We start from the raw sequence: 23,496 nt of genomic DNA on the forward strand, positions 1-23,496 counted from the left end.
GACTGTTCTCTCTGCTACCGCATGGCAAGCGGTACCGGAGCGCCAAGTCTAGGTCCAAAAGGCTCCTCAACAGCTTCTACCACCAAGCCATAAGACTGCTTAACAATTAATCAAATAGCCACCCGGACTATTTGCATTGACACCTCCACCCCACCTTTGTTTTTACACTGCTGCTACCTGCTGTTTATTATCTATGTATAGTCACTTTACCCCTACCTACATGTACAAGTTACCTCGACTAACCTGTACCCCTGGATATAGCCTCGTTATTGTTATGTTATTTTATTGTGTTACTAAATAAACGAAAGTAAAAAAAAGTAAATATTTTCTGTTTTCTTAAAACTGCATTGTTAGTTAAGGGCTTGTAAGTAAGAATTTCATGGTAAAGTCTACACCTGTTGATGCCGCGCATGTGGTAAATACAATTTGATTTGATACTGTATCTCCATGCCTACACACCAGAAGAGATCAAATTATTCTTCCTGGCCTCCTCTAAGTGACTCATCAGTTGTTCATTGGTTCTCTGCCATTCTCTCATCTGTTCAGTAAGTGATACTCTGTTGTCTTCCTCCTCACTGTCCACAGCATTCTCTGTATATCTGAAGAGCTGTGTTTGTGGCCATGTTCCATGACTCAGACAAGGCCACCATGCAAGATTAGATCAGTTTTAGGTCATATTTTAGAAAATAACATTACATGCAGCCTGTATATCAATTTCAAATGTTAACAAATGATTCATTCCTAACTCTGACACTGTTAACTAAGGGTCAACCTCATGCTCTATGTCTTGGTGTTCTGTCTCAGAGTGAGTTGCTTCTCTGTCCAACAAGGCTCGGAACCCTCCATGTTCAGGACCCCACCCAGGGCTGGCCTCTCTCAGCCTGTGGAGCTCCTCTTTTAGCCTGGCTATCTGCTGGCTCCTCCTTCTCCACCTCCCTCAGATTCCTGACGTCCTCTGACAGATGCACTATCAACTCCACCTTCAATACAAAACAACACAGGGTGAAACAGGGAGAAGTTTTTCCTCATTACTCATGTCTTCTATCATTCGTCCTCTTCCCGACAACTTTTCAAAACACCATAAGGAGGCGAGGAGGAGAAGAATCTGTTAATGGTATGTACAAATTATTTTGTTGACTTTAATTTGTTAATTTATTCTTTATTTAATTTGAAGTTAATTCATGCCAGTTTCAGTATACATTTTACAGCAGGCTATCTTTCAATCAGAGATGTTCTATTATAGTTCAAATTTTAGGCAAAGTGAAAGAGAATTGGATGAGGATATCGTTCAATACAAAGAACCTAAAAGAAAAGTATATGAGATTAGCTAAATTAGTGCAATTTTGGCATTCATTTATGTTTCATTTTAGTTTTAAAGTATAATTCTAGATGTGTGTTGTGCTCTGTTGGTTCTGGTATCAGTCTTGTAACCTGATCTTGTTTTGTTTTTGTTTATTTTCCTTTAGTTAACATTTTAGTCAACCTTGAGGGTTCAAAGGCAGAGGGACAGATGGTACTGTTAAAGTTAGAGCACTGCTGTGGTAGTCAGTATATGGCTGTATACCCATCAAACCGTATCAAATGGACAAAGGTCACAACTTGTTGTTCAGTACATGTATGAGCTACAATACTATCACAGAAGTCTGAAATATACAGTGCAGAGGAGTCCCTATTTCCTACCTGACCTCTGGCCACATCCTCATTATGAGAAATGGTCAGGTCTGTCAGCTTCTCCTGAAGCACAGAGATCTCTTGGTCTTTCTTCGAACACTCCTCTTCAAACTCTGACAGGCGAGTGATTTCCTCACCGAACATCAATATATTCTGCTCCTGTAAAAAGTGGGATTACAATGTTACAGCTACAATCAATACCAACCTCAAATATGGTGCACACCCCACTGAGCCAACTATAGTGCTAACAACCATCAGATCTGGGCTATCAATAAAGTGGCTACATGGATGTTTTGATTTCAGACTGATCCTCACTAATCTGTATAAAATGATGTACCTTCTCATGTAGTAGGGTCATGTACCATGGTACCTTCCCCCCTGTGTCCTCAGACATGGTGGTTCTGGTGAAGTTAGGCTTGTTCTGATGACCTTCTCTGGCTGCTGCTGGGTCCAAGCAGACTAATGTTCCTTTCTGCAGCCATTAACCTGCAGGCTTCAGAGAAAAACATTTCTAGTTGAGCATGGTTGCAGAAGCACAACACTGGCTGAAAGGTTACAAACAATCCAACGGCTGAAAGGGGCTGACAATTATACTTTTAAAGGCAACCGAAGGTCAAATGTGGATTTTATTACAGATTCATTCATTTAAATAATGGTGACATTAATCAATTTACAACTGAAGGAGGGGTCAGATTTAGGGATGACTTTGGGACGCTCTGCTGATGCTCTGGCACATGATGGACACTTCTGATTGTCCTCAACTAAAGGTAGATGGACCTTCTCTCTCTGACTATTGACTGGATTCCTTGTCATTGACCGTGTCAGATCAGTCTGTCAAAAGAAGTGACTGTAGTAAGTTCACCTGGTTAACTCTGATTACTTGGCAGAGATGTCAGATCAACATTCAGTTTTGATTGATATTTCTTTGAGTTGTCAACCAACATAAATTCAATGTGAATTGGGTTAAAAGTTGTATAAAGAGTCTACGTTTATGACTTGCAAATCCAATTTGTTTTCCATGCATAATTGATTTTTAAAAAGATCAGTTGGACAAAGTTGTTAAAATGCTGATTTAGCACCATTTTCCCAGTCAGCACTCCACTGTGAGTGTGGACAATGTAATGAGCTCTGGTGGTGTATTAGAGCTTGGTTTTCCTGGTAGTTTGGATGGCTCCAGGAAGTCTTTAACAGTAGTGGGTCTTGGCTCCAGGAAGTCTTTAACAGTAGTGGGTCTTGGCTCCAGGAAGTCTTTAACAGTAGTGGGTCTTGGCTCCAGGAAGTCTTTAACAGTAGTGTGTCTTGGCTCCAGGTGTCATTAGTCTACCAGGTGTCTCACACATCATCTTCAGGATGCCATTTGTAAAGTTGATTTAAAATATATGTAAATTATCGAAAAAATACATCTTTCCCTATTCAACCATTTTTCATGAATAGGTTGTTCATTTCATATGAAATCATCTACCATATACTAGATATTTCAGTTTGGAAAGTGAATCAAGCTTTTTAATGTGGATTGTATTTTGGAAAAAATATGCACATTATACAAGGGTAAATGTACATTAGTTTTTTTATGCAAATGAGCTCTAGCTTAATTTACATTTTAGTTATTTAGCAGACACTCTTATCCAGAGCAACTTACAGTTAGTGAGTGCATACATTATTATTTTTTTCATACTGGCCCCCTGTGGGAATCAAACTCACAACCCTGGCATTGCAAACGCCATGCTCTACCAACTGAGCTACATCCCTGCCGACCGTTCCCTCCCCTACCCTCGACCAATTGCGCGCCGCCCCATGGGTCTCCCAGTCACAGCCAGCTACGACAGAGCCTGCATTCGAACCAGGATCTCTAGTGGCACAGCTAGCACTGCGATGCAGTGCCTTAGACCACTGCCCCACTCGGGAGACAAGCACCTAAAATAACAGTCTGTTGGTTATTTTTTTTATTTTAGATACAATTATTTACATGTCTAATGATGTTTTGATAAGAAACATGTTGATGTTCGACTTTGATTGTTGCTTTTTCCAATAATTTCTTTCTGCTGTCAAAATGACCCCAGAACGGTATAATCCATGTAAAATATGTTGGTAGTTTGAGGGTTAAATCGTATTTTATTTGTTTTGTTTTATGTTCAGCCTGGGGTATATTCATTACGCTGATTCTGTTGCACAACGTTTCTTAAACGGAAGCTAAATATAGATATCGGGGAGAGACTACCTGAATTTGTCCAATAGAAACTCTTGTTTTGCTCTGTTTGCTTCCGTTTGATCCTGAAATGGTCAACGGTTTCCGTAATTAATACACCCTCTGGAAAGTCACTGGAACCCCATGTGTGTGTCGTGAACAGCATTAGTATGTGCAACATTTGTGTAATCGGTGGTTTGCCTTCAAAATAAAAGTCCCTATTCAAACTGATGCAAACATGAAAATAGTGGAATCATGCCAAAATTGGTCCACCTAAAAGTTTCATACAAAATATAAATGCACCCCCCTCCCCAACGTTACAAATATTTTCACATGACCCTCTCCTTATACTGTAAGATAGATTGAACACACTCCCCCCTCATAGAATTAACTGAAAATAATGTTTAGGCCCACATATAACAACAACTAGCGACCCTGTGTTTATAAACGTGGATATCGACTTTGTCACTTCAGTATGCTTTGTGGCACAGTCGATGCCACGCTGGACTACAGGCTAGAAGGTTGAGGGTTCGCCGAACTCCCTCTTCCTGCCTGTTTTATTACTTCACGATCAGAGCCGGTTGCAGACAATGATCAGGTATGGGGGAATCAGATTTTGATTCCATATTTATAATTATATAAAATATATGCAACAAATGTTCCACCAACAGGTTTCTGTGCCAGTGCACCACACAACCACGAAACAAAACAAACCGACTTCGGGCACTTCAACATCATGGTTTGCGTTTTCAACACCACAATAAATAGATTATGTCAATCTCGACAAACAGAACAGACATCCCTCCCTATGGTGTTATGTAGGTTTACCCAGTATCAAAGGCTTGGTTTGACAATCTCCAAACGTCAAACTTTTTGGTGTTTTGTAACAGATTTATCTTTCTATTCATCAAATTGCCGCCGCACAGTTTGGATTGATTGATTTAATTTTATTTGTCAGTTTAAAAAAAATACATACTGTACAGTGGGGAGAACAAGTATTTGATACACTGCCGATTTTGCAGGTTTTCCTACTTACAAAGCATGTAGAGGTCTGTAATTTTTATCATAGGTACAGTTCAACTGTGAGAGATGGAATCTAAAACAAAAATCCAGAAAATCCCATTGTATGATTTTTAAGTAATTCATTTGCATTAGTATTTGATCACCTACCAACCAGTAAGAGTTCCGGCTCTCACAGACCTGTTAGTTTTTCTTTAAGAAGCCCTCCTGTTCTCCAATCATTACCTGTATTAACTGCACCTGTTTGAACTCGTTACCTGTATAAAAGACACCTGTCCACACACTCAATCAAACAGACTCCAACCTCTCCACAATGGCCAAGACCAGAGAGCTGTGTAAGGACATCAGGGATAAAATTGTAGACCTGCACAAGGCTGGGATGGGCTACAGGACAATAGGCAAGCAGCTTGGTGAGAAGGCAACAACTGTTGGCGCAATTATTAGAAAATTGAAGAAGTTCAAGATGACGGTCAATCACCCTCGGTCTGGGGCTCCATGCAAGATCTCACCTCGTGGGGCATCAATGATCATGAGGAAGGTGAGGGATCAGCCCAGAACTACACGGCAGGACCTGGTCAATGACCTGAAGAGAGCTGGGACCACAGTCTCAAAGAAAACCATTAGTATCGCACTACGCCGTCATGGATTAAAATCCTGCAACGCACGCAAGGTCCTCCTGCTCAAGCCAGCGCATGTCCAGGCCCGTCTGAAGTTTGCCAATGACCATCTGGATGATCCAGAGGAGGAATGGGAGAAGGTCATGTGGTCTGATGAGACAAAAATAGAGCTTTTTGGTCTAAACTCCACTCGCCGTGTTTGGAGGAAGAAGAAGGACAAGTACAACCCCAAGAACACCATCCCAACCATGAAGCATGGAGGTGGAAACATCATTCTTTGGGAATGCTTTTCTGCAAAGGGGACAAGACGACTGCACCGTATTGAGGGGAGGATGGATGGGGCCATGTATCGCGAGATCATGTCAACAACCTCCTTCCCTCAGTAAGAGCATTGAAGATGGGTCGTGGCTGGGTCTTCCAGCATGACAATGACCCGAAACACACAGCCAGGGCAACTAAGGAGTGGCTCCGTAAGAAGCATCTCAAGGTCCTGGAGTGGCCTAGCCAGTCTCCAGACCTGAACCCAATAGAAAATCTTTGGAGGAAGCTGAAAGTCCGTATTGCCCAGCGACAGCCCCAAACCTGAAGGATCTGGAGAAGGTCTGTATGGAGGAGTGGGCCAAAATCTCTGCTGCAGTGTGTGCAAACCTGGTCAAGACCTACAGGAAACGGATGATCTCTGTAATTGCAAACAAAGGTTTCTGTACCAAATATTAAGTTCTGCTTTCTGATTTATCAAATACTTATGTCATGCAATAAAATGCAAATGATTTACTTAAAAATCATACAATGTGATTTTCTGGATTTTTGTTTTAGATTCCGTCTCTCACAGTTGAAGTGTACCTATGATAAAAATTACAGACCTCTACATGCTTTGTAAGTAGGAAACACTGCTGATTTTGCAGGTTATCAAATACTTGTTCTCCCCACTGTATATACAGTGGGGGAAAAAGTATTTAGTCAGCCACCAATTGTGCAAGTTCTCCCACTGATGAGAGAGGCCTGTAATTTTCATCATAGGTACACGTCAACTATGACAGACAAAATGAGAAAATAAAATCCAGAAACTCACATTGTAGGATTTTTAATGAATTTATTTGCAAATTATGGTGGAAAATAAATATTTGGTCAATAACAAAAGTTTCTCAATACTTTGTTATATACCCTTTGTTGGCAATGACACAGGTCAAACGTTTTCTGTAAGTCTTCACAAGGTTTTCACACACTGTTGGTGGTATTTTGGCCCATTCCTCCATGCAGATCTCCTCTAGAGCAGTGATGTTTTGGGGCTGTCGCTGGGCAACACGGACTTTCAACTCCCTCCAAAGATTTTCTATGGGGTTGAGATCTGGAGACTGGCTAGGCCACTCCAGGACCTTGAAATGCTTCTTACGAAGACACTCCTTTGTTGCCCGGGCAGTGTGTTTGGGATCATTGTCATGCTGAAAGACCCAGCCACGTTTCATCTTCAATGCCCTTGCTGATGGAAGGAGGTTTTCACTCAAAATCTCACGATACATGGCCCCATTCATTCTTTCCTTTACACGGATCAGTCGTCCTGGTCCCTTTGCAGAAAAACAGCCCCAAAGCATGATGTTTCCACCCCCATGCTTCACAGTAGGTATGGTGTTCTTTGGATGCAACTCAGCATTCTTTGTCCTCCAAACACGACGAGTTGAGTTTTTACCAAAAAGTTCTATTTTGGTTTCATCTGACCATATGACATTCTCCCAATCCTCTTCTGGATCATCCAAATGCACTCTAGCAAACTTCAGACGGGCCTGGACATGTACTGGCTTAAGCAGGGGGACACGTCTGGCACTGCAGGATTTGAGTCCCTGGCGGCGTAGTGTGTTACTGATGGTAGGCTTTGTTACTTTGGTCCCAGCTCTCTGCAGGTCATTCACTAGGTCCCCCCGTGTGGTTCTGGGATTTTTGCTCACCGTTCTTGTGATCATTTTGACCCCACGGGGTGAGGTCTTGTGTGGAGCCCCAGATCGAGGGAGATTATCAGTGGTCTTGTATGTCTTCCATTTCCTAATAATTGCTCCCACAGTTGATTTCTTCAAACCAAGCTGCTTACCTATTGCAGATTCAGTCTTCCCAGCCTGGTGCAGGTCTACAATTTTGTTTCTGGTGTCCTTTGACAGCTCTTTGGTCTTGGCCATAGTGGAGTTTGGAGTGTGACTGTTTGAGGTTGTGGACAGGTGTCTTTTATACTGATAACAAGTTCAAACAGCTGCCATTAATACAGGTAACGAGTGGAGGACAGAGGAGCCTCTTAAAGAAGAAGTTACAGGTCTGTGAGAGCCAGAAATCTTGCTTGTTTGTAGGTGACCAAATACTTATTTTCCACCATAATTTGCAAATAAATTCATTAAAAATCCTACAATGTGATTTTCTGGATTTTTTTCTCTCTCAATTTGTCTGTCATAGTTGACGTGTACCTATGATGAAAATTACAGGCCTCTCTCATATTTCTAAGTGGGAGAACTTGCACAATTGGTGGTGACTAAATACTTTTTCTCCCCACTGATACATAAAAATGTATGCGCACATGACTAAGTCGCTTTGGATAAAAGCGTCTGCTAAATGGCTTTATTATTATTATTATTATTATTATATTATTATTATATTGTCATTACATTCTATATGTTGGCATAACATTGACATATACAATAAAATTCCCTTGAACCAAAAATGATCAGTTCAAATTTAACATTTGTTAGATATTGTATGGTATTAAACTTTTCCAATAATTGTATTAGTGTGTGACTCTCAAGGTCTACATGAGGAAGGACGACAACAGAGATGTTGCCATTGTGATAGTTCAAAAATAAGAATCCAGGGTAGTGGACCTTCTTCCACTGAGATGTTGAGGATTGGAGAACCATGGCTCGGTTTCAAAGCTCGATATGGATGGTAAGTTAAACGTTTTTGGTTTTGTAAGCTTAGTAGCTTGGCATCATTTCACGCTTCAAAATCTTTACCAAAATGTCTGCGTGGTGCTCAATTCATCCTGGGTTTATACACTGTCTGTGTCAAATTCTTGTTTTAAAAATGGTTTGGTCTTTGAACATCGTCAAATCTTCCAGCAGGGGACGTGGCCTTGCAAAAGCAAATTATCAATGTAAATATTTCCTCTATGAAAAATCATTTACTGAATAATAAAAACATGGGAATCTTAACTATGCTTTCTCTCAATTTGAAACTGTCAATCAATCTGAAATCTCCTCTGCTCACATCTCTACCCTAACCCCAAACTCTCTTCAACCCTGCTTTGCCAATGTGTGACCCCCCCCCCCTTTTTTCAACATTGGTAATGTGTTAATTTTCTCTATTTACAGAGTAACCTAGCACTCATTTTGACGCTTCTAAACATTGAGCTCTCTATCGCATGTGGTAGAGCAGAGTACAGAATAGTTGATAAGTGCTGTCCAATGTGTTCACCAGGTAAGTACCAGTTCTGTATACAATATGGATTATTATGAAAAAAATACATTGCAATACCAATCAATCCATGACACTGACCTTCTATCCCACAGGAAACATGGGTACATAAACACTGTACAGAATTTACAAGTACATCCTGTGTCCCCTGTACCGACTCTACTTTCCTTGATGAACCCAATGGTCTTACAGCATGCAAACTGTGTACCAACAACTGTGACCCAGGCTTTGGCTTAACGGTAAAGCAGCCATGTACACCTTCATCAGACACTGTCTGTGGGACACTGGAGGGGTTCTACTGTCTAGACCCAACTAAGGATGGTTGTAGAGCAGCCCAGAGACACAGCAGCTGTAAACCTGGTCAATACATCAGCCACACAGGTTGGTCTTCTGTCTCACTCATAAAACGAATTGTGTTGTCATAATTCATTTGAGTCAAGTTAACTTCAGTGTGAATAATCATTACAGTTAATGGAATTAAATTAGTAGGGGAAAAACTAAATGCAATTTTTAATTAACATTTCAACATGTATTTATGAAGGAACAACATCTACAGATACTGTGTGTGCTGACTGCATTGGTGATACCTATTCAAATGGATCATTAACATCCTGCCAGCCACACACCAAGTAAGTTCACATATGTTTACATAAATCAAAAGTGTAAGATAAAGACTACAATAATATACTAAAGTACAAATCTACAATAAAAAGGAAAGTTGAATTATCAGATTGGTTTCTCAGACTGTTATATTATGTGTTACAGGTGTAAATCCTTAGGTCTTCAAGAACTTAGACCAGGAACTCATTTGTCCAATTCTGAATGTGGACCACAATCCTCAAAAATAGAAACTGGAATCATAATTGGTGTTGCGGCATCAGTCCTAATAATAATAATAATAATAATAATAATAATAGGATTTGTAATTCTAAGGAGGAAAAGACGTCCAACAACAGTGACTTTTTCTCCAGTGACACTAAATGATGTAAAGGTATGTTGATATCATGTACATTTTAAAGAGTCCATATTTTCATTTTGAACAGTCACTGTGTTAAGGTTAGCTGACCGGTTGTTGTTATTGTTCTACTTTGGGGCTGAACTTGACATGTTTTATTGAGTAATATGTTTCCTTCTATTAGGCATCATCAGATTTAGAGGAAACACCAAGCAATGTACAATGAAACAGAAGAAGGTACAGCGTCTTGCATGTGTTAGTTTTAGAAGTAAGTAATGGTGAGTTGTCAAGAACTTCAGCCGTGTGACAAAAGATGTACTCCAAAAAGTTTTGGGACACTGTAAAGTCCATGGAAAATAAGAGCACTTCCTCCCAGCTGCCCACTGCACTGAGGCTAGGAAACACTATCACCACCGATAAATCTACAATAATCGAGAATTTCAACAAGCATTTTGCTACGGCTGGCCATGCTTTCCACCTGGCTACCACTACCCCGGCCACCAGCTCTGCACCCTCCGCTGCAACTTGCCCATGCCCCCCGCTTCTCCTTCACACAAATCCAGACAGCTGATGTTCTGAAAGAGCTGCAAAATCTGGACCCCTACAAATCATCTGGGCTAGACAATCTGGACCCTTTCTTTTCTAAAACTAGCCGCCGAAATTGTCGCAACCCCTATTACTAGCCTGTTCAACCTCTCTTTCGTAACGTCTGAGATCCCCAGAGATTGGAAAGCTGCCGCGGTCATCCCCCTCTTCAAAGGGGGTGACACTCCTAGATCCAAACTGTTACAGACCCATATCCATCCTGCCCTGCCTTTCAAAAGTTTTTGAAAGCCAAGTCAACAAACAGATCACCGACCATTTCGAATCCCACCGTACCTTCTCCGCTATGCAATCCGGTTTCGAGCTGGTCATGGGTGCACTTCAGCCACGCTCAAGGTCCAAAACGATATTATAACGCGATCGATAATAGACAGTACTGTGCAGCCGTTTTCATTGACCTGGCCAAGGCTTTCGACTCTGTCAACCACCGCATTCTTATTGGCAGACTAAATAGCCTTGGTTTCTCAAATGACTGCCTCGCCTGGTTCACCAACTACTTCTCAGATAGAGTTTAATGTGTCAAATCGGAGGGCCTGTTGTCTGGACCTATGGCAGTCTCTATGGGGGTGCCACAGGGTTCAATTCTTGGGCCGACTCTTTTCTCTGTGTATATCAATGACGTCGCTCTTGCTGCTGGTGACTCTCAGATCCACCTCTACGCAGACGACACCATTTTGTATACATCTGGCCCTTCATTGGACACTGTGTTAACAAACCTCCAAATGAGCTTCAATGCCATACAACACTCCTTCAGTAGCCGCCAACTGCTCTTAAACACTAGTAAAACTAAATGCATGCTCTTCAACCGAACGCTGCTTGCACCCGCCCACCCTACTAGAATCACTACTCTCGACGGGTCTGACCTAGAGTATGTGGACAACTACAAATATCTAGGTGTCTGGTTAGACTGTAAACTCTCCTTCCAGACTCACATTAAGAATCTCCAATCCAAAGTTAAATCTAGAATCGGTTTCCTATTTCGCAACAAAGCCTCCTTCACTCATGCTGCCAAACATGCCCTCGTAAAACTGACTATCCTACCGATCCTTGACTTCGGCGATGTCATTTACAAAATAGCCTCCAACACTCTACTCAGCAAATTGGATGTAGTCTATCACAGTGCCATCCGTTTTGTCTCCAAAGCCCCATATACTACCCACCACTGTGACCTGTACGCTCTTGTTGGCTGGTCCTCACTACATATTCGTCGCCAAACCCACTGGCTCCAGGCCATCTATAAATCACTGCTAGGCAAATCCCCGCCTTATCTTAGCTCATTGGTCACCATAGCAACACCCACCCGTAGTCTGCGCTCCAGCAGGTATACCTCACTGGTCATCCCCAAAGCCAACACCTCCTTTGGGCGCCATTCCTTCCAGTTCTCTGCTGCCAATGACTGGAACAAATTGCAAAAATCTCTGAAGCTGGAGACACTTATCTCCCCCACTAACTTTAAGCATCAGTTGTCAGAGCACCTTACCGATCACTGCACCTGTACACAGCCCATCTGAAATTAGCCCGCCCAACTACCTCATCCCTATATTGTTATTTATTTTGCTCATTTGTACCCCAGTATCTCTATTTGCACATCATCTCTTGCACATCTATCATTCCAGTGTTAATACTAATTGTAATTATTTTGCACTATAGCCTATTTATTGCCTTACCTCCATAACTTGCTACATTTGCACACACTGTATATATATGTATCTCTGTTGTATTTTTGACTTTGTTTTGTTTTACCCCATATGTAACTCTGTGTTGTTGTTTTTATCGCACTGCTTTGCTTTATCTTGGCCAGGTCGCAGTTGTAAATGAGAACTTGTTCTCAACTGGTTTACCTGGTTAAATAAAGGTGAAATAAAAAAATTAAATAAATGTACACTCTATTGCTTCACGTTATCAATGCTATGATGACAATTAAGATATGGTCAAAGTGCTATAAAACTATAGCCGCAATCTCACACGGTCCTTGTTCATTACTGGTTTATTCTCTCCCCAGATTCAAGCTCTGGACACACTTATCATTACAATGCTACCTGAGGTATGTCCAGATTCTGTACACTGTGGTAAATGTGATCTAGATTCAATTTTTTCTTAAAGTTGGTTTCTGGCATATTAATTTTGTAGTGTACAGAGATTCAGCTGACTTTGAAGCTTAACCATGGACCCGATGTCCTGAATCCCTAAAAGTAATTCCAAGGAAATGGCACAATTTTTATTTTTTATATCATGGGGGCAAAGAAAGAAACCTTAGTTGAAAACAGGTTCTGTGGGGGGAAACCCTCTGCTCTGTCTACAGGGAAGGTCAAGTGGGCCCACATAGGTGCAAATTCAAATGTCTGGCAGTTGAAGCTTCAGTACAAAAGGGACTAAAAATGACCCTGGTTAGCGTTATAATACAGGTACAGTAGCTGCTTGGAGCGTATGCCCCAGAGAGCAGAGTATGAGGGGGTTAAAGGTTATAAAGCATAATCATGAGGAAATCTACAGATTACAACATCACCAAGACTGGAAAGCAAACATTGTATCTTTGTAAGAGAGCTTAGAACACGCTGATCGCGCTCCAGTTAGTTTTTATCAAACCGCAGAATGAGACTGAAAATGAAAGTTAATTTAGATTCAATTTCATTTCACAACGCGGCAGCATGTAAATTGTGTTTTTATGTAATACATCTTCATTCTCTCCTTCTCAAACTGAACCGAACATAGGCTAGTCCTTTTTGACCTAATCAAACATTATTTTCGGAAGAACCATTTGACTCCCCTCTTGAGCACCGTAGGCCTACACATCCATTGGTTAGGCTGTGTGAGCAGAGCAGGCCGAGGCTCACATTAGGAATATCCATTCCAGTGTGTAATGCAGCCTAGTTTTATTTACACCTTCCCAGCAGCTATCTTAGAAATGTTTGTCTCACCTAGGGTGGCAGAATATCCAGGGCTGGGCCTGTTTAGGCCCATAAATTGTGAACACATAGGAGGTCCAGTACCGGGAAGAAATGTAATCTACACTGAACAAAAATATAAACGCAACATGTAAAGTGTTGGTCCGATATTTCATGAGCTGAAATAAAAGGACCACTCTTACCTGGATCACAATTGGTACACACTTCGCAAAAAACAAATTATTAATTTAAATATTTCATCTATGAAATATAAATCAGTTATTATTAGCCTACTAGTTCTGTCCATTTTACTGAAACCTTGTAGAAAAAATGTGGTGGAGAGAAGTACATTTTTATATTTATTGACTGAATTTGCAGATAACCTAGGTCAGTGTTTCCCAAACTCGGTCCTGGGGAACCCAAGGGGTGTACGTTTTGGTTTTTGCCCTAGCACTACACAGCTGATTCAAATAATGAACTCATCATCAAGCTTTGATTATTTGAGTCAGCTGTGTAGTGCTAGGGAGACAACCAAAACCTGCACCCCTTGGGGTCCCAGGACCGAGTCAGGGAATCGCTGACCTAGGTTATCTTGGGTCAGGTGTCACACCTTGGAAGACTAAATAAAAAAACACTAGGGGGCGCTACCACACTCACAAAAGCCTGTTTAAAATGGTCCCACATAATTACAGTAATTATATTTGAAATGTGAATGTTTGGGTTAGAATTTTGTAAACTACTTCTGTAAGTTTTATGAATTCACACCATCAGTTTTGATTTTTGTGATTTTTTTTCACAAATTCTCTCTACTTCCAGAGACCTAATGATATTGGTGCTTGTAAGCATCGGATCCTTTATCGCATGTGGTATCTCTTCTGCAGGAAATCATGTACATAAGCATTGTACTGAATTCACCAGCACCAGCTGTGTGCCATGTGAAACCCTGACACAAACACTGACATGTTAGTCTATGCTGTTATGCTATGAGGATATGTCAGTTGTATCTGCATCAGATAATACATGCCATGTTTTCTCCATAGGTTTGGGTTTGAAGGTAAAGCAGCCATGTAGACCTTCATCAGACACTGTCTGTGGGACACTGGAGGGGTTCTACTGTCTAGACCCAACTAAGGATGGTTGTAGAGCAGCCCAGAGACACAGCAGCTGTAAACCTGGTCAATACATCAGCCACACAGGTTGGTCTCCTCTCAAGTATTCAACATGATTTTGTCATGATTTCTAGTGTGCCAAGTTACTCTACTGAATTAAAAGTAGCTGATCGTTTGATTGATTGATTGAAATCATTGGACAATTAAAATTAAGTCAAGATGAGTACATGGGGAAAGTCTTAAGTACAATGTTTACAAGTTTGTTTTGGGAAGTATAGTTTTTTATTTATGTTTAAACCTCCATTTATGCAGGAACAACATCTACAGATACTGTGTGTTCTGACTGTACTGGTGATACTTATTCAGATGGATCATTAACAGCCTGCCAGTCACACACTGGGTAAGTGTGGCTTACACAAATAGTTTTCCCCCTAAATACAAAGTTACCTAACACACATCTAAAACTGAAAGATGTTTGACCAAGTTATAAAGGAATCATTAATGGCCAGTATTTATCTGTTTATAGATGTGAATCCTTGGGACTTCAGGAAATGAAACCAGGATCCCCTTGGTCGGATTCAGAGTGTGGACCACAACTATCCCATTCCACAGCTAGAAGCAGTGCTGTGGCATCCATGACAGTGATATTAGCTGGAGCTGTTTACATTTTAGTCATTTAGCAGACACTCTTATCCAGAGTGACTTACAGTAGTGAGTGCATACATTTTCATTAAAACTGGTCCCCCATGGGAATTGAACCAACAACCTTGGCATTGCAAACACCATGCGCTACCAACTGAGCTACACTGGACATAGTTTTAATAATAATGAAAAAAAGAAAAAACTCAGATTCATTTTAGGAATTGTATCTGTTTCTATTGCATCTGTAAATTATTGTTAAGTGTGTGTATGAATTCTTTTTTAGTGTTTGTGTGTGTGCGTGCGTGTGTGAGAGTGAGTGAGTGAGTGAGTCAGAGAGAGGACCACTGGGCGGCAGGTAGCCTAGCGGTTAACAGCGTTAGGCCAGTAACTGAAAGGTCGCCCGTTTGAATCCCTCAGCCGAATAGATGACTAAGGTTGCTGTTTGGAATCCCTCAGCCGACTAGATGACTAAGGTTGCTGTTTGGAATCCCTAAGCAGACTAGGTGGAAGAAAAAAAATTATGTTGATCTGCCCTTCAGCAAGGCACTTAACCCTAAGAGCTTCTGCTAAATTATTTTAATGTAAATTTTCTTCATGAAACAGAAACTGAACTGGGAACAAAAGTGATGTCTAGTCTTCTGGAACAGAACTGTTATTTCCAAATCTTGAAAACCGGTTTATATAATGTTATTTTAAGTTCCAAAAATATTCCTAATGTCTAGTATATAATTATGTAATTCAGTGAAGTTCTGATGCTAGTAATAGCCTACACACAGTCCAATTCACATCATGATGTTCAGTGCTTCAAGCCATGCGCCCTCCATGTCCACCCCCCACTCTCGCTCTCTACCCACCCGTAAAATGTCAGTCGCATCTCGCAGCCTGCACTAATCTGGGAGCTGAGTTTGAAAGTGTACCATTGAAAACGTGCAATATCATAAATGATCACCATCCACTGTACTCAGACGAAGTGTCTGGAGAACTGGAGCGTGAAGATATCCACAGCACCGTGGATAAAATGAATTGCAAGCACTTCCACTTGAATTTGGACTAATCCAATGTGGATTTATCAGGAGTTGGCTGTATTCAGCCAACGTTACTGGGATCTGTGATCTTGATTCACCTGTTATTTAAAAATCAAATGTGATATGAACAGTCTTTACTTGTGCCTTATAACAAAACTGGTTTGTTGAATAAAAATTCTATGTAAATTCTATTTAAATGATCTGATACATTTTACATTACTTGTTGTTTTTCTGTACAGTAATTTGTATAATTATAATAATAATTATAATATGCCATTTAGCAGACGCTTTTATCCAAAGCGACTTACAGTCATGCGTGCATACATGTTTGTGTATGGGTGGTCCCGGGTATCGAACCCACTACCTTGGCGTTACAAGCGCCGTGCTCTACCAGCTGAGCTACATTGGCACAAAACACTTGTACATTTGTTAATATTGTGAAAATAATCAACATACATTCAGCAAGTGTACCTTATTTTGTAAAAAAAAAAAGTTTGCTAAATAAAACATAAAACCTAGGCCACTAGTGAATTGATTCCAGTAGTAGCCTAAATTAATTGACATGTCATTCCACAAGATGGCGGACAAGTGTAACAGTTACAGTCACACTCAAGGATATCCCTTCCAGTTGCAGCTGTCAGGAGTTCCTCCACTGTGTGTGACATTAGATCTTCTTCTGTGGTGTTGGAGCTGCTGCTTTCTCTCATTAGATCTTCTTCGGTGGTGTTGGAGCTGCTTTTTTCTCTCATTAGATCTTCTTCTGTGGTGTTAGAGCTGCTGCTTGCTTTCATTAGATCTTCTTCTGTGGTGTTGGAGCTGCTGCTTTCTCTCATTAGATCTTCTTCTGTTGTGTTGGAGCTGCTGCTTGCTTTCATTAGATCTTCTTCTGTGGTGTTGGAGCTGCTGCTTTCACAGCCTTGATGATCTTCAATCTCAGCTTTCATGCTGGAAGACATGGAACCAGGTTTATTATGACTTAATAAACAAACTGATAATTAATAGTTGATCTACTTAGAAACGCTTTATAAATCCTTCATTAAGTATGCCTTCCTATTAATGCCTTACATCATTGCTATAGAAATGTTTGTGGTCAGATGCACATCCTTAAAAAGGTAGGTGCTGGGCTAATAAAGTATACATAAAAACAGGTTAGAAACATTGTGATTAAAGGTGGTAATTAGATACAGACAGTGTGCAGGCCTTTCTGCTGTTTTCATAACTACATCATTGCATACTATCTATAAACGTATAGGTAACATCATTGCATCATTGGTGACTACATCATTGGTGCCTACATCACTGGTCACTACATCATTGGTGACTACATAATTGGTGACTACATCAATGGGGCCTACATCATTGGTGACTACATCATTGGTGACTACATCATTGGTGACTACATCATTGGTGACTACATCACTGGTGACTACATCACGATAAGGATGACTATGAATGAGGAGAGAGGTCAGTCATACCCTGGTCTGTACTCCAGATAACTATGAATGAGGAGAGAGGTCAGTCATACCCTGGTCCATACTCCAGATGACTATGAATGAGGAGAGAGGTCAGTCATACCCTGGTCCGTACTCCAGATGACTATGAATGAGGAGAGAGGTCAGTCATACCCTGGTCCGTACTCCAGATGACTATGAATGAGGAGAGAGGTCAGTCATACCCTGGTCCGTACTCCAGATGACTATGAATGAGGCGAGAAGTCAGTCATACCCTGGTCTGTACTCCAGATGACTATGAAGGAGGAGAGAGGTCAGTCATACCCTGGTCTGTAATCCAGTTGACTATGAATGTGGACAGAGGTCAGTCATACCCTGGTCTGTACTCCAGATGACTGTGAATAAGGAGAGAGGTCAGTCATACCCTGGTCTGTAATTACTCCAGATGACTATGAATGAGGAGAGAGGTCAGTCATACCCTGGTCTGTACTCCAGATAACTATGAATGAGGAGAGAGGTCAGTCATACCCTGGTCCGTACTCCAGATGACTATGAATGAGGCGAGAGGTCAGTCATACCCTGGTCCATACTCCAGATGACTATGAATGAGGAGAGAGGTCAGTCATACCCTGGTCCGTACTCCAGATGACTATGAATGAGGAGAGAGTTCAGTCATACCCTGGTCTGTACTCCAGATGACTATGAATGAGGAGAGAGGTCAGTCATACCCTGGTCCGTACTCCAGATGACTATGAATGAGGAGAGAGGTCAGTCATACACTGGTCCGTACTCCAGATGACTATGAATGAGGCGAGAAGTCAGTCATACCCTGGTCTGTACTCCAGATGACTATGAAGGAGTAGAGAGGTCAGTCATACCCTGGTCTGTAATCCAGATGACTATGAATGTGGACAGAGGTCAGTCATACCCTGGTCTGTACTCCAGATGACTGTGAATAAGGAGAGAGGTCAGTCATACCCTGGTCTGTAATTACTCCAGATGACTATGAATGAGGAGAGAGGTCAGTCATACCCTGGTCTGTACTCCAGATGACTATGAATGAGGAGAGAGGTCAGTCATACCCTGGTCTGTACTCCAGAAGACTATGAATGAGGAGAGAGGTCAGTCATACCCTGGTCTGTTCTCCAGATGACTATGAATGAGGCGAGAGGTCAGTTACACCCTGGTCTGTACTCCAGATGACTGTGAATAAGGAGAGAGGTCAGTCATACCCTGGTGGTCTGTAATTACTCCAGATGACTATGAATGAGGAGAGAGGTCAGTCATACCCTAGTCTGTACTCCAGATGACTATGAAGGAGTAGAGAGGTCAGTCATACCCTGGTCTGTAATCCAGATGACTATGAATGTGGACAGAGGTCAGTCATACCCTGGTCTGTACTCCAGATGACTGTGAATAAGGAGAGAGGTCAGTCATACCCTGGTCTGTAATTACTCCAGATGACTATGAATGAGGAGAGAGGTCAGTCATACCCTGGTCTGTACTCCAGATGACTATGAATGAGGAGAGAGGTCAGTCATACCCTGGTCTGTTCTCCAGATGACTATGAATGAGGCGAGAGGTCAGTTACACCCTGGTCTGTACTCCAGATGACTGTGAATAAGGAGAGAGGTCAGTCATACCCTGGTGGTCTGTAATTACTCCAGATGACTATGAATGAGGAGAGAGGTCAGTCATACCCTGGTCTGTACTCCAGATGACTGTGAATAAGGAGAGAGGTCAGTCATACCCTGGTCTGTAATTACTCCAGATGACTATGAATGAGGAGAGAGGTCAGTCATACCCTGGTCTGTACTCCAGATGACTATTGAATGAGGAGAGAGGTCAGTCATACCCTGGTCTTTACTCCAGATGACTATGAATGAGGAGAGAGGTCAGTCATACCCTGGTCTGTTCTCCAGATGACTATGAATGAGGCGAGAGGTCAGTTACACCCTGGTCTGTACTCCAGATGACTAAGAATGAGGAGAGAGGTCAGTCATACCCTGGTGTTCTGTAATTACTCCAGATGACTATGAATGAGGAGAGAGGTCAGTCATACCATGGTCTGTACTCCAGATGACTATGAATGAGGAGAGAGGTCAGTCATACCCTGGTCTGTACTCCAGATGACTATGAATGAGGAGAGAGGTCAGTAATACCCTGGTCTGTTCTCCAGATGACTATGAATGAGGAGAGAGGTCAGTAATACCCTGGTCCATACTCCAGATGACTATGAATGAGGCGAGAAGTCAGTCATACCCTGGTCTGTACTCCAGATGACTATGAAGGAGGAGAGAGGTCAGTCATACCCTGGTCTGTAATCCAGATGACTATGAATGTGGACAGAGGTCAGTCATACCCTGGTCTGTACTCCAGATGACTGTGAATAAGGAGAGAGGTCAGTCATACCCTGGTCTGTAATTACTCCAGATGACTATGAATGAGGAGACAGGTCAGTCATACCTTGGTATGTACTCCAGATGACTATGAATGAGGAGAGAGGTCAGTCATACCCTGGTCTGTACTCCAGATAACTATGAATGAGGAGAGAGGTCAGTCATACCCTGGTCCGTACTCCAGATGACTATGAATGAGGCGAGAGGTCAGTCATACCCTGGTCCATACTCCAGATGACTATGAATGAGGAGAGAGGTCAGTCATACCCTGGTCCGTACTCCAGATGACTATGAATGAGGAGAGAGTTCAGTCATACCCTGGTCTGTACTCCAGATGACTATGAATGAGGAGAGAGGTCAGTCATACCCTGGTCCGTACTCCAGATGACTATGAATGAGGAGAGAGGTCAGTCATACACTGGTCCGTACTCCAGATGACTATGAATGAGGCGAGAAGTCAGTCATACCCTGGTCTGTACTCCAGATGACTATGAAGGAGGAGAGAGGTCAGTCATACCCTGGTCTGTAATCCAGATGACTATGAATGTGGACAGAGGTCAGTCATACCCTGGTCTGTACTCCAGATGACTGTGAATAAGGAGAGAGGTCAGTCATACCCTGGTCTGTAATTACTCCAGATGACTATGAATGAGGAGAGAGGTCAGTCATACCCTGGTCTGTACTCCAGATGACTATGAAGGAGGAGAGAGGTCAGTCATACCCTGGTCTGTACTCCAGATGACTATGAATGTGGACAGAGGTCAGTCATACCCTGGTCTGTACTCCAGATGACTGTGAATGAGGAGAGAGGTCAGTAATACCCTGGTCCGTACTCCAGATGACTATGAATGAGGCGAGAAGTCAGTCATACCCTGGTCTGTACTCCAGATGACTATGAAGGAGGAGAGAGGTCAGTCATACCCTGGTCTGTAATCCAGATGACTATGAATGTGGACAGAGGTCAGTCATACCCTGGTCTGTACTCCAGATGACTGTGAATAAGGAGAGAGGTCAGTCATACCCTGGTCTGTAATTACTCCAGATGACTATGAATGAGGAGAGAGGTCAGTCATACCTTGGTCTGTACTCCAGATGACTATGAATGAGGAGAGAGGTCAGTCATACCCTGGTCTGTACTCCAGATAACTATGAATGAGGAGAGAGGTCAGTCATACCCTGGTCCGTACTCCAGATGACTATGAATGAGGAGAGAGGTCAGTCATACCCTGGTCCGTACTCCAGATGACTATGAATGAGGAGAGAGTTCAGTCATACCCTGGTCTGTACTCCAGATGACTATGAATGAGGCGAGAATCAGTCATACCCTGGTCTGTACTCCAGATGACTATGAAGGAGGAGAGAGGTCAGTCATACCCTGGTCTGTAATCCAGATGACTATGAATGTGGACAGAGGTCAGTCATACCCTGGTCTGTACTCCAGATGACTGTGAATAAGGAGAGAGGTCAGTCATACCCTGGTCTGTAATTACTCCAGATGACTATGAATGAGGAGAGAGGTCAGTCATACCCTGGTCTGTACTCCAGATGACTATGAAGGAGGAGAGAGGTCAGTCATACCCTGGTCTGTACTCCAGATGACTATGAATGTGGACAGAGGTCAGTCATACCCTGGTCTGTACTCCAGATGACTGTGAATAAGGAGAGAGGTCAGTCATACCCTGGTCTGTACTCCAGATGACTATGAATGAGGAGAGAGGTCAGTCATACCCTGGTCTGTTCCCCAGATGATTATGAATGAGGAGAGAGGTCAGTCATACCATGGTCTGTACTCCAGATGACTATGAATGAGGAGAGAGGTCAGTCATACCCTGGTCTGTTCTCCAGATGACTATGAATGAGGAGAGAAGTCAGTCATACCCTGGTGGTCTGTAATTACTCCAGATGACTATGAATGAGGAGAGAGGTCAGTCATACCCTGGTCTGTACTCCAGATGACTGTGAATAAGGAGAGAGGTCAGTCATACCCTGGTCTGTAATTACTCCAGATGACTATGAATGAGGAGAGAGGTCAGTCATACCCTGGTCTGTACTCCAGATGACTATGAATGAGGAGAGAGGTCAGTCATACCCTGGTCTGTACTCCAGATGACTATGAATGAGGAGAGAGGTCAGTCATACCCTGGTCTGTTCTCCAGATGACTATGAATGAGGCGAGAGGTTTATCTTTTTTTTTTTTATCTTTTTTTTTTGTAAAGTATAAAAATGTGCTGCAATTTTTCAATAAAATAAACTTTTGTTCCAATTGCGTCCACTGGATGGCGCAATAGCAATTGTGTTAAGCAAGCAAACTGTTTATACCAGGGCAGAGCAAGTAGGTCAAGCACGTGCAGCCAATGAGCTACTTTGTTTTGCCCGTGATATTTATTACGGCTTCTACTTTTAACATTATGTGCTTTGGCACCCTCATTGCCCCAATATGTCTCTGTCAAAAAAGAGAAAAGTGGACGCAGAGTGCAGAGTGTTCCAAGAAAAATGGTCATCCTATTTAATCAGGGAATTGAATGGGAAAGCTGTATGTTTGGTGTGTTCAGAGCATGTTGCAGTGCTGAAAGAATATAACTTTCGTCGCCACTATGTGAGTCTTCATGCCGACAAATATGACAACTTTCAAGGACAGCGGAGATGAGAGAAGGTGAATGAACTGTTGGCGGGTCTGAAGAAACAGCAGTCTGTGTTTACTCACAGCCGAGACATCAGTGACGCTGCAGTGAAAGATAGCTACCTCATTGCTAATGAAATCGCAGTGGCTTCAAAACCATTTAGTGAGGGTGAATTTGTAAAAACATGCATGATGAAGACAGCGGAGATTGTGTGCCCTGAAAAGCGGCAGGCTTTTGCAAATATCAGCCTGACAAGAAACACAGTTGCAGACAGGATTTCCGATCTTTCAGTGGATTTGGACAGCCAGTTGAAGCAAAAAGTAAAGTCATTTATTGCGTTTTGGGTTGCAATTGATGAAAGCACGGACATTACAGATGTTGCACAACTGGCCATTTTTTCATCCGCGGAGTTGATGACACATTGACCGTCACCCGAGGAGTTCGTGGAGTTGGTGCCGATGACAGATACAACGACAGCAGCTGATATATTTACCGCACTCGTCGGGCGCGCTGGACAGGGTCGGAGTGGACTGGTCCCGCGCTGTCAGCCTGGCTACAGATGGTGCGCCCTCAATGATCGGGAAAAAAGCAGGCGTTGTGACAAAGTTCAGAGAGAAAGTGCAATCTGCAAATGGAGGACGTGATTTTTTGACTTTTCACTGTATTTTGCACCAGGAGGCTTTGTGTTGCAAGTCATTAAAGATGGATAACGTCATGAAGGTGGTCATCCAAACTGTTAATTTCATCTGATCCAGAAGCCTGAATCACCGTCAGTTTGACAGCCTTCTCAGAGAGAAAGACCACATCTATGGCCTGCCATACCACACTGAGGTAAGATGGTTAAGCTGAGGTGCTGTGCTGAG

General features: G+C 42.3%; 1 protein-coding gene across 3 annotated transcripts in view; it reads left to right on the forward strand.

The window, feature by feature from the left end:
* Positions 1–1,008: 1,008 nt before the first annotated feature.
* Positions 1,009–23,496, forward strand: part of LOC121537798 (tumor necrosis factor receptor superfamily member 14-like) — a 53,943-nt gene continuing 31,455 nt past the window's right edge. For all 3 annotated transcript variants that reach the window (XM_041873245.2, XM_045207338.1, XM_045207335.1), the window contains exon 1: positions 1,009–1,114. The gene's annotated coding sequence lies outside the window, so the exon portion shown is untranslated. The remainder of the gene's footprint in view (positions 1,115–23,496) is intronic.

The sequence above is a fragment of the Coregonus clupeaformis genome, chromosome 24 (assembly GCF_020615455.1).
Source record: "Coregonus clupeaformis isolate EN_2021a chromosome 24, ASM2061545v1, whole genome shotgun sequence".
In the NCBI taxonomy this organism is placed as follows: domain Eukaryota; kingdom Metazoa; phylum Chordata; class Actinopteri; order Salmoniformes; family Salmonidae; genus Coregonus; species Coregonus clupeaformis.